Source organism: Chiloscyllium plagiosum, chromosome 22 (assembly GCF_004010195.1).
Source record: "Chiloscyllium plagiosum isolate BGI_BamShark_2017 chromosome 22, ASM401019v2, whole genome shotgun sequence".
Lineage (NCBI taxonomy): Eukaryota > Metazoa > Chordata > Chondrichthyes > Orectolobiformes > Hemiscylliidae > Chiloscyllium > Chiloscyllium plagiosum.
The window spans coordinates 10,332,318-10,343,395 of NC_057731.1; the positions used below are offsets into that span (position 1 = coordinate 10,332,318).

At 39.4% G+C, this 11,078-nt stretch overlaps 1 protein-coding gene across 1 annotated transcript in view; it reads right to left on the reverse strand.

Annotated features, from left to right (window-relative positions):
• Positions 1–11,078, reverse strand: part of pcdh15b (protocadherin-related 15b) — a 1,523,107-nt gene that overhangs the window by 905,258 nt on the left and 606,771 nt on the right. Inside the window, exon 5 of the mRNA XM_043712368.1 lies at positions 1,221–1,269. The gene's annotated coding sequence lies outside the window, so the exon portion shown is untranslated. The remainder of the gene's footprint in view (positions 1–1,220; positions 1,270–11,078) is intronic.

The following is an 11,078-nucleotide window of genomic DNA, read 5'->3' on the forward strand; positions in this document are numbered from 1 at the left end:
CCACTCACCTATTGTACTCTATGCTACTTTCTCCCCACCCCTACCCTCCTCTCACTTATCTCTCCACCCTTCAGGCTCTCTGCCTGTATTGCTGATGAAGGGCTTTTGCCCGAAACGTCGATTTTACTGCTCCTCGGATGCTGCCTGAACTGCTGTGCTTTTCCAGCACCACTCTAATCTAGACTCTGGTTTCCAGCATCTGCAGTCTTTGTTTTTACCTTATGCCCAAAATGTCACACCCTCTCCTACCTCTACACTCTGGAACAAAGATCCCACCATCTGATTGAGTTTCTTCTGACTTATCCACCTCAGGAGTGAAAATCTGAGCTAAAGTTTGAGAGAGTACTTATGTATCAGTTGAGAATGCGATCAGAATGTAAAATGCCACTTTAAATATAAAATGCTTATTAGTATACTATAATGTTAAAGTGTGATTGAATGGGCTTTCTACTGGAATGGAGGACAGAGAGCTGACAAAAAGATAGGTGAGAGAACACTTTCATCAGCTCAAAGGCCATGATGTTAAGTGCAATTTACTTGATCACGCAACCGGCATCAGACAACATTTTGGGCTAAGTCATTTGTTCATTATTTTGTCTGTTGGCATATTTTGTGCTGATGTAAACATTCCTCAGAATGTTACCTTTTCATGCTGATATAAATGTCACTGAGTGTATCAGAATTTTAATTTTGATGTAAGAACTGAAAATGGATTCTAGAATTCGCAGAATTACAAATGCTGCACATTAAGAAACATATGCCATCCAATCAGATAGCAATAATGGTACTAAATCAAATTAATTAGCATTCAAAATTGTGAGATTGTAATTACATTTAACTTTGAGGCCACCATATCAAGGACTCATTCATTACATCACAATTGCAAGCTAATAAAAGCTTCGCCCATCCAACTGTACTGAAACTTAAAGGGGCTAGGGAAGAAAGGGCATTAAAAATCCTGGAGGGATCTTCCAGTAGCATCACAGAGAAATAGTGCTAATGGAAGATTCCGCTGAGATTCCACCAAAATTTTGCTGATAGCTAGGAATTTCTGCAGGGATACTGTCAATTAACATTTTCAAGATACACTTACAGGAATATATATCTATATTCAGAAGAAAATAAATCAATGCAATTTTGTCCTTTTGATTTAACCATCACTAACATGGCTACTTGAATGCATTAAAATCAAGTTTGGCACAGAGTCAGGTATAACTTACTGAGTGGAGTCAGGCTGTTCCTGTTCTAGGTGCACATGGTCACAAAAACCTATGGAGAAAACACACAAGCACAGAGTACAATTACAAAAATTAATTTTATCACGATGCTTTGGGAGCACAATATAATTCCTTTCACCAATTGGCAGTAGCTAGCAGCAATTTTGAAAGTACCCCAGATCAAGATTAGATCATGCTAACAGACTATCCCATATACCATTCACAGAGCAGGCTGCTGTCAAATTAAGAAAATAGTGCAGTCTTTCAATGGACATTATGCCTTTTTTTGTTGACAATACATAGAGGCTACAGTTTACTTTCTTTACCATCTCTAGCTATCCTCAGATTTTATTTAATTCTGCCATAGTACTGCTTTGCGAGACCTATTATGGTATCAGAATCAAGAGTGTGGTGCTGGAGAAGCCTTCGACTTCTCATTGTTTTGACTTCTTTGACACTATCGACTCTGATCTTCAACATCTGCAGTCCTCAATTTCTCCTATTATTGTATCAAACTAACAAAATGTGCGCTTTTCAGAAAGTCTACAACACTATGAAATGATACTTTTCAAAAGATTGCATGATTCATCTGAACATTAAATGCCTCTCCCAGCCCTCAAGAAGGGAGGTTCCTAATTTAAATCAGTTTGACTAAATTGAATGATAGGCCTGAATCTGGCTGGCTTTGTGACCCTGACTTGCAGTGTTCGGGATGCCCATGACTGAGCAGCACAAAATGGCTGACGGCTGCCCATGGCTAATGCAGCAGAACATGGCTGACAGTAGTTAGAGAACTTGGGAAAATATTTGCTTAATGTAGCCTGCACAGGTTAGAACAGTAGTAGCTCTGCACACCCAAGGTAATGGAACTGAGATGGAAATACAGCTGTGGTTATTTACACATAAGAAATAGATAAGAACATTTCACACTTCATTTAATTAATGAATCTCCCTTTAATTATTTAATCAATCTGTTACAATACTAATAGTAGGTTTTGGTTAAGATCCTTCAAATCCCACCGCTGTAATTTCAATAAACCCTTTGATGCTGGAAGTTAACTCCTGGGTATTTAAGTGAATCATTTGGTCACTCCACACCATAATACAAGGAGAAAAGTGAGTCCCATTGCTGCTTTCACTGGCAGTTAATTCAGCTGAGCAATTTTTCCACTACAGCCTCAAAGACAAGTTAAATGGTTATAAAGGCATGAGATAACTGTAAGTTTTGTTTTTGTCTTCTATTTCCTTTCTCCATCAATTAATTAACTAGTTTCCTCTTAAATATATAAACCACAATCAATTCACCAATCTTAGATTTGAAGCTCTCAATATTCTCTGGGTAAAGAAATTTCTCCCAAAACTCTTACTGAAATTATCACTGGCTATATATCCTGATTTATATTAATGATCTGGATCTTGGTATGCAGAGGAGAATTTCAAAGTTTGTAGGTGTCACAAGGCTGGGAAGTTATGAACTTTGAGAACAATGTAAAACTCCAAAAGGACAAGCGGTTTGGAGAAGTGAGCAAATAGGTCGCAGACAGGCTGAACACAAAGAGTGTAATGATGCATTTTGATAGAAAGAACATCGAAAGACAATAAAACGAAGTTTAGGAGCAGAGGGTGGATATCACTGACGATAGCAGGAGAAGGGGAAAGAGAAATTAATAATGCATACAAATGTGTTTGTCTTTATTAATAGGACAAAGTTAAAAATTACACAACACCAGGTTATAGTCCGACAGATTTATTTGGAAGTACGAGCTTTCAGAGCATTGCTCCTTCATCAGATTGGACCTTTTGCCATAAACTCTATGTTAAAATCTTCCCCCACTAGCTATCTGATGAATAGCAGCACTCTGAAAGCTAGTAGTTCTTAAAAAACCTGTTGGATTTAACCCCTGGTGTTGTATGATTTTTTAACTTTGCCCACTCCTGTCCAACACCGGCACCTTCATATCATGGCTACCATCGACTTTATTAATAGGGGCATAGAATACACAGGCAAAGCGATGATGATGTTGATCTCAGCTTGTAAATGTCTGGGCACAACAAAATAGGAAGTGTGGTAGTGACACTGGAGAGAGTGCAGAGCAATGTACAAGAATGTTCCAGGGATGTGAAATCTCAGTTATGTGGATAGATTGAAGAAGTTGGGACTGTTTTCCTTGGAGAGAAGGTAGATAAGAGGAGATCTGATAAAGGTTTTCAAAATCATGAGTGGGCTTGAAAGGGTAGACAGGGAGAAACTGTCCCTGCTCGTAAATAGATCAAGAACTGTAGGATTCAGATCTGAAATGATTTTCAAATTGTGGTGCGAGAGAAAACTTTCACACCACAAATATTTTGGGTATGGAAATGTACTGTCTATAAATCTGCTGGAGACAGGTTCAATTGAGGCATTCAAAAGGATATTGGATGGTTATTTGAATAGAAAGGAAATTGTCTATTGCCAATGATGCTTTTTTGAAGAGCCAGTACAAACACAATGGGCAGAATGCTTCCTTTTGCACTGCAACACGTCTGGTTTCTCTGATCAGATTTGTGACTCCTAAGATTTGTACTTAGCACCTTGTGCTTCCTGGTTGACGAACCACTCTTCAGTGCCATCATTGACATTTAATTCCATCTGTTTCATATATATTAATTACCCCCAATGCTTTTTACAACCTCATACTGGTTACTGCATTCAAGATGCTTTCTTTCTCCCCAGACATTGCATGATCATGTTCATCATTTAACCTTCAGAAATTTGCAGTGTCCATAAGAACTTTAAATCTATTTCTGAGTTTATAAGGAGAAACCAAGACACTGAATCCAGCAACGAGACAGCCTTCACAGAATTAAAATATGAGAAGATTATCTGAAACACATGGCAGAGAAATAGACCTTAGCTTCCCTGCAAATTTGGTGGTGTCCATGTTTGAACTAGGAAAGTTTGAGACATTAGGTTGATTATTTATAGAAATTGCAATCTGATTGCAAAATCCTAGATGCAAACAGGTTGAGTTTGCTCCATGCAGCATATTTCCTTAAGGAGCTGCTGAAAAATAGCCTCAAACAGTAAGAGACATTGTTTCTTATGAATACAGAAGAAACAGATACATTGACTTTCTAGAAGAACTGCACAAAGCTGCCAGCAGATGCTTTTGGGATCACTTTCTTCCTCTCAAGAACCTATCGAAGGGTCACAGCTGGCACCAGGTTTTGTGAATGGAACTAGTGAATTGTTTCCCCCAAACACCACCAAATGATGCCCTGGCCTCATCCGGTTGGGCTTCTCACTGGCATTCACTGGAATGACAGTACAGCCTGCTTCAGAGACAAGAATAACTTTCTGATTTGTTCAGGGCAGCTGAGAAACTCAAAGCAAGTAAGCAGCTTTGAAAATCTCTCACTGTTCCCAGGAGGACTATCAAATGACAGGAGAAAGTGAGGACTGCAGATGCTAAAGATCACAGTCGAGAGTGTGATGCTGGAAAAGCACAGCAGGTCAGGTAGCATCTGAGGAACAGGAGAATTGACATTTCGGACATAAGCCCTTCATCAGGAATGACCTGTTATTCCTGATAAAGGGCTTATGCCTGCAACATCGATTCTCCTGTTCCTCAGATGCTGCCAGACCTGCTGTGCTTTTCCAGCACCACACTCTCGATATCAAATGGCAGACATCAACTTGGAAACAGCTCCAATTGAAAGACCATAAATAGGTTTGTTGATGATTGAACATATTTAATTTGGCTTTATTTCATGAGATTTCAAACTTTCAACATTGTTTTTGGATTATATTTTTCAATGTCAACTCTCGTACTGCAAAAGCCAAAGATCAAAAACTTCACTTTGGACACAAATCGTTATGTTGTCAGTGCAAACAGACTTGAGCTTGTGGTAAATTAAGCTGCAAGTATACATGATACATCAGTAATTGGTATTGCACTATATCAACATGGACATATGCTACGTTCTAGAGATTAATGAAAGAAAATCTTGGCCTTATTGCAATGGATGGGAAGGTGGTACACAACTGCACAGGGCACTGGTGAGATGGCACTGAAAACATGGTGTACATTTTGGTCTCATTACTTAACAAAGAGAGTTGCTGGGCTGACTCCTGGGGTGAAGGGGTAATTTTATGCAGAAATATTGAGCAGTTTGGTCCTGTACAGAGAGTCAGAAGAATGGGAGGTGGTCTTATTGAAACAAATAATATCCTGAGGGGTTTAGACAGGGTAGATGTTAAGAGATTGATTCCCCTCATGGAGGAATTTAGAAGTAGTTTAAAGATAATGGATTTCCCATTTAAAATAGAGGTAAGGAACTTTTCTCAAAGGGTCACTAATCTTTGGAATTCTATTCCTCAGAACAGTGGAAAGTGAATCATTGAATAACTTCAAGGCTAAGCTCGAGAGATTTTGATGTATGAAGGATTCAAGGGTTATGGAAGGCCAGGAAAAAAAAGTACTTAAAAGCAAATCAAATCAGCTCTGATCTTACTGAATGGCAGAGTAGGTCCAAGGGGTTGGCTGATCAACCTCTACTCCTGTTCCTTCTGATATTTTGATCTAAGCACTGAAGATAGTAGGGTCATTTCTCTCAGGAATCTGGACACAATCATCCCTCACCCTGTAGAGGTTTTGGCTTTGATCATTTACTGATGTTTACAGCATTGATTTCACTTGGGTCACAGAGCGTTTTGAACCTAGAATTATAATTGCTTACCAGAATATATCCACACCGGGCAAAACCAGCAGGAGTCTTGATCATACATCAAACCTTACCCTTTAATGTAGATGCACTCAATTCTCTATATCTGAACTATATCTAAATGACCAACTATCTGAGCATTTGCACATATGTACGGGCAAAGTTTGAAATCCTTCAGAATAACAATGAACAGATGCTAAGGACTACTGAAGAATACTGATCAGTAAATGGTTTCATTCTGACACTTAACAAACTTGGATTGCTCAAAAGTCTTTGGAAAATAAATTTCTGTTTATATAAGACGTTAACAAAAGCAAGATAGTTCAAATTACTTTACGAAGAATGTCAAAGTGTAGTCATCACTGTAATGTAGGCCCTGATTTACAATTGGCAAACTCCCTCAAACAGCATTTTACTAGTGACTGAATATTCTGTCTCAATGATGTTGATTGAGAGTCAAGTATTGGCCAGCACTCCGAGATAACTCCCCTGTTCTTCTTCATAAAACTAGTGCAGGATATCTTTCTACTCACCCAAGCAAACAGATTCAGTCTCATTTTAATATCTCATCTGAAAGAGTGCACTTCTCTCAGCAATACACTGCAGTGTGAGCATTGGTTATTACGCTCAAGCCCTGCAGTGTGAAATTGATCATTAATCGTCCAGATATTCCTGGGAGCATTCGAGGAGAAACACCTTTGGATCTCAAAAATAAAGGGTTTTATTTCATTTTTTAAAATATGTTCTAATTCATTCGTTATAAAATAATAGAGAGGAAGTGAACGGTTGTATTGAACAATTAGATGCCAGTGGCCACATGTTGAAACTGTCTGGAAATTATCCAAGCATACTTGAATGAAAATGTACCAATTTTTTGAGTGTGTTCTCAGAAGTGGTAGGTCTTCTAACTTTGCCAAATCAACATTTACAAGTTGAATAATCAATCTGATTGCAGTATTTTATAGGATAAAATGAGACAAAAGTCTCTTGCGTCTCAAATTTACAACTAGAAACAGATGAAGGACTTTTGGAAGATATTGGCTAAGTATAAACTTTTATATTGTTGAATTTGCACACAACTCCTCAGTGATTATGGATATGGACAGCACAATTTGTGAAACTACCGTTGGAACTTCAGATATCTTTTACATTGTTATTTCAAAGGAATCACAGAAATACGAGTGAATATTTTGACAAACATGCTCACAGCTTTGGATTATTTTGATTGAAACTGGTGTCAGATATTTTCTAATTGGGAAGCAACAATTATGTCACCAACTTAATGTAGTGGAAGAAGGAGCATGCCTTCTGTTTCGTATGTGTGCACATGCCAGGCAATTTGTGATCCACCAAAATGAGAAAACTCATTCAAAAAGGCACTGCACTGGATAAGAGACTTTGTTGGGAATACGCAGAAGTGAAGTCAAGGCATCAGAAAGATAGCACTATGTCCAATAAACTATTCCTCTTATCTCATGTAGTTTTTATGCCGGCATCCAAAAATTTTACATTTAGGAAAACGGGTCAAGGACAGGGCAAAGTCAATAATTGGCTTCTTATGCAGAAACATACAAGATAGAAGCAGGAGTAAGCCATTTGACTCATTGAGCCTGCTCCAGCATTCAATATAATCACGGCTGTCCATCATGTTCAATACCCTAATCCCATCCTCCCCGCCATACCCCTTGATCCTTTTAGCCACATGTGCACCAATGTTTTGACCTCAACCACTTTGTGTAGCAGTGAATTCCACAGGCACACCACTCTCTGGGTGAAGAAATTTCTCTTCATCTCAGTCCTAAAAGGTTCACCCTTTATCCTTAAACTATGACCCTGGTTCTGCACTCCCTCATCATTGAGAACATCCTTCCTGCATCTAAGCTGTCAAGTCCTGTTCAAATTTTACATGTTGGTTTGAAACACCCTCCCCATCTCATTTTTCTAAACTCCAACGAATACAATCTGAACCAACTCGATCTCTTCTTATATGTAAGTCTTAGTCAAAATCCTGCCATCCCAGGAAGCAATTGATAAACCATCACTGCACTGTATTCCTTTTATCAGAAGAACATCCTTCTTCAGCTAAGGAGTCCAAAAGTGCACACAATACTCCAGGTGTGGCTTCTCTACTATTTGCTGCACCTGCACACTTACTTCTAGTGACTGGTGCACAAGGACACCTATGTGTTATTGCACATTTCCCTTTCTCAATTTACTGCCAGGCTGCCTTCTTATTTCTGCTACCCAAAGTGGATAACCTCACATTTATCCACATCACAATATTTACTACATCTGTCATGCATTTGCCCACTCAACCAGTCCAAAACACACTATAAAATCTCTGCATACTCATCACAGCTCACTCTTCCACCCAGCTTTGTATAATCAGCAAACAATGAGATTTCACATTTGCTGGGGTCTTAGTACCAATCCCTGCAGTATCCCACTTGCCAGTCAGAAAAGAGATCTTTTGTTCCTACTCCTTATTTCTTACCTCGTTAAGCGATTTTCTATATATGTCAGCACACTAACCCCTATCACATTTACACTAAAGTTAATTTTTTGAGGGCTTTTGCCAAAAGTCTTCTGAAAATTCAAATAAACTACATCTACTGGCTACCCTGATCAACTAGACAAGTTACACCTTTGAAGAGTTCCAATAGATTTGTTAAGCACGCTTTCCCTTTTTTAAATCCACGCTGACTTTGTCTGACTCTATCACTGTTTTCTAAGAGCTCTGTTATAAAATCCTCGATAATAGACTATAGCAGACTCTAATCATATAGCTACATTATGGAAAGACTAATTGATGAATTCCACTGCATAATACTAGTCAGCCTACTGCACAATCTTCTCTGCATAATTTGTCTGCAACTCCACTCACACTCGGTTATTTATGGCCAGTGAGAGGCAGCTCCCTGACATGATCACAAATTTACTCACACAACAACACACAACTCTTCAAGTATCACCTGTCCTATGTGTGACAAAGTCTGTAGATTGTATCTTGGACTTATCAGCTATTTCATTGAACTGGAGGGAAGAAAGTCATCATCAATCCCGAGGTCTGCCTAAGTAAAAGAATTTTAACTGATACTTTAAAAGGACTTTAAAAACTGATACAGTAAATGCTCAACTAAACCAGAAGTTACTTTCATCAAGTAAAGAGCAGAACTGCCATTTCAAAGTACATATATTTCAGACATTCTTGAATTGATTTACTGCTTCACTCACTCTGCTCAGACATAGCCTAGTGACACAAGAAAATCTAATTGTTCAAAATTAGCCCATCCCATTAATGGAAACAATGGGAATTTCCCCAACTGAAATTTTTAGGGAAAAAATAGAATTGACAAAGTAATATTAGCCAATTTAGCTTACACAAAAGGTATTCTGTATCAAAAGGTATTTTGTTCTACATCAATTTTGTTGTGAAATGCTACAGAGCTGTTTTGCAAGATGGATTACCTATTTGGAAAATGCTATAATCAGCAATGACCTGCCTCAATATAGCATTTTTAACAAAGTAAAATGTCTCAAGGTGCTTGAAGCATAATCAAACAAAATCTGATACCAAGCCGTGTGAAGAATCAAAAGGTTAAATAAGAAATAAGTCTCAAGTGCTTTTAAATATGGAAAGAGCCAGAATGGCTATGTAAGAAAATTTCAGAGTATAGGCCCCATGCAGCTGAAGATACAACCATCAATGGTGGGTAAGTTAACTATCTCTTTTATTTTTGAGAATTCCTGACTTTGGAAAGACACAACAATCTTAGTTATGGATCTGAAGATGGTTACAGGGATAGAGAAGAGGTGAGTAGACACACAGAAGGCTGGAAGAACACAGCAAGCCAGGCAGCATCAGGAGGTGGACAAGTCAACATTTAGGGTATAACTCTTCTTCAGGACTAGGTGTGAGACTAGGGGGGAGCTACATAAAAAGAGAGAGAGGTACAAACTAATTGATCAATGGGAGGGTTGAATCTGATTGGTAGCTGGAAGGAATGGTCAGTAGGAGGAGGTGATGAGGCTATAAGACCAATTTTTGAACAAACTTAAAACTGAAGCATTTCAGAACTAGGAGACAATGGAAATCAGATAACACATTGATAAGTATAACGTGCTGAGAATTAGGAAATAGGCACTGAAGTTTGGATAAGATTTTAATTTGTTAATTCTGAGGTATTAAACCCTTGGATGAGAGTTTCAGCCAGCTTTCTGGAACAAAGATAGAGTTAGGGTTAGGTGAGTTGCCCATTAATGGGGATTATAATTTGTTAAATGCATTATCAATGCTACAATTCACGTCACTAATATTCAGCTCTTTATCTTAACAAAAACAAAAGCTGTACATCAATAATTCTCAACATGGAAGTCAAAGCACATAACTGGTGACTTCAGCTCGCCGCTTACTCTTAAGAGCCTCCATGTTGGTCACTGGGCACCAGAATCAGAACAGGAGTCATATATATCCCATGTCTACAAGCATTGGCATCTGGCAGTCCTTAAGACTCCTCATGACACATCAACTATCCAGTCAGAGCACACCTCTTCACTTCAATGATCATGCACCCAACTCATGGACTGAACGAGGCTGCATCTCCACCCTGTCTGCTTGCTGTAATGGCGCTCACTCACTCTGCATTCACCTGGCTGCTTATAGCATCCCCACGTTGCATTGTCCTGTCTTTTTACCCATCAGTCAAAGATACCAGACTCATATTACTTCTGAATCGACGTTTCGGGCATTAGCCCTTCTTCAGGAATGAGGAAAGTTGGTCCAGCAGGCTAAGATAAAAGATAGGGAGGAGGGACTTGGGGGAGGGGCGTCGGAAATGTGATAGGTGGAAAGAGGTCAAGGTGAGGGTGATAGGTCAGACTAGGGTGGGGGCGGAGAGGTCGGGAAGAAGATTGCAGGTTAGGAAGGCGGTTAAAAACGCCATCCCATTCTCCCAATTCCTTCGACTCCGCCGCATCTGCTCCCAGGAGGACCAGTTCCAAAAACGCACATCCCAGATGGCCTCCTTCTTCAAGGACCGCAATTTCCCCCCCGACGTGGTCGACGATGCCCTCCACCGCATCTCTTCCACTTCCCGATCCTCCGCCCTTGAACCCCGCCCCTCCAACCGCCACCAGGACAGAACCCCACTGGCCCCC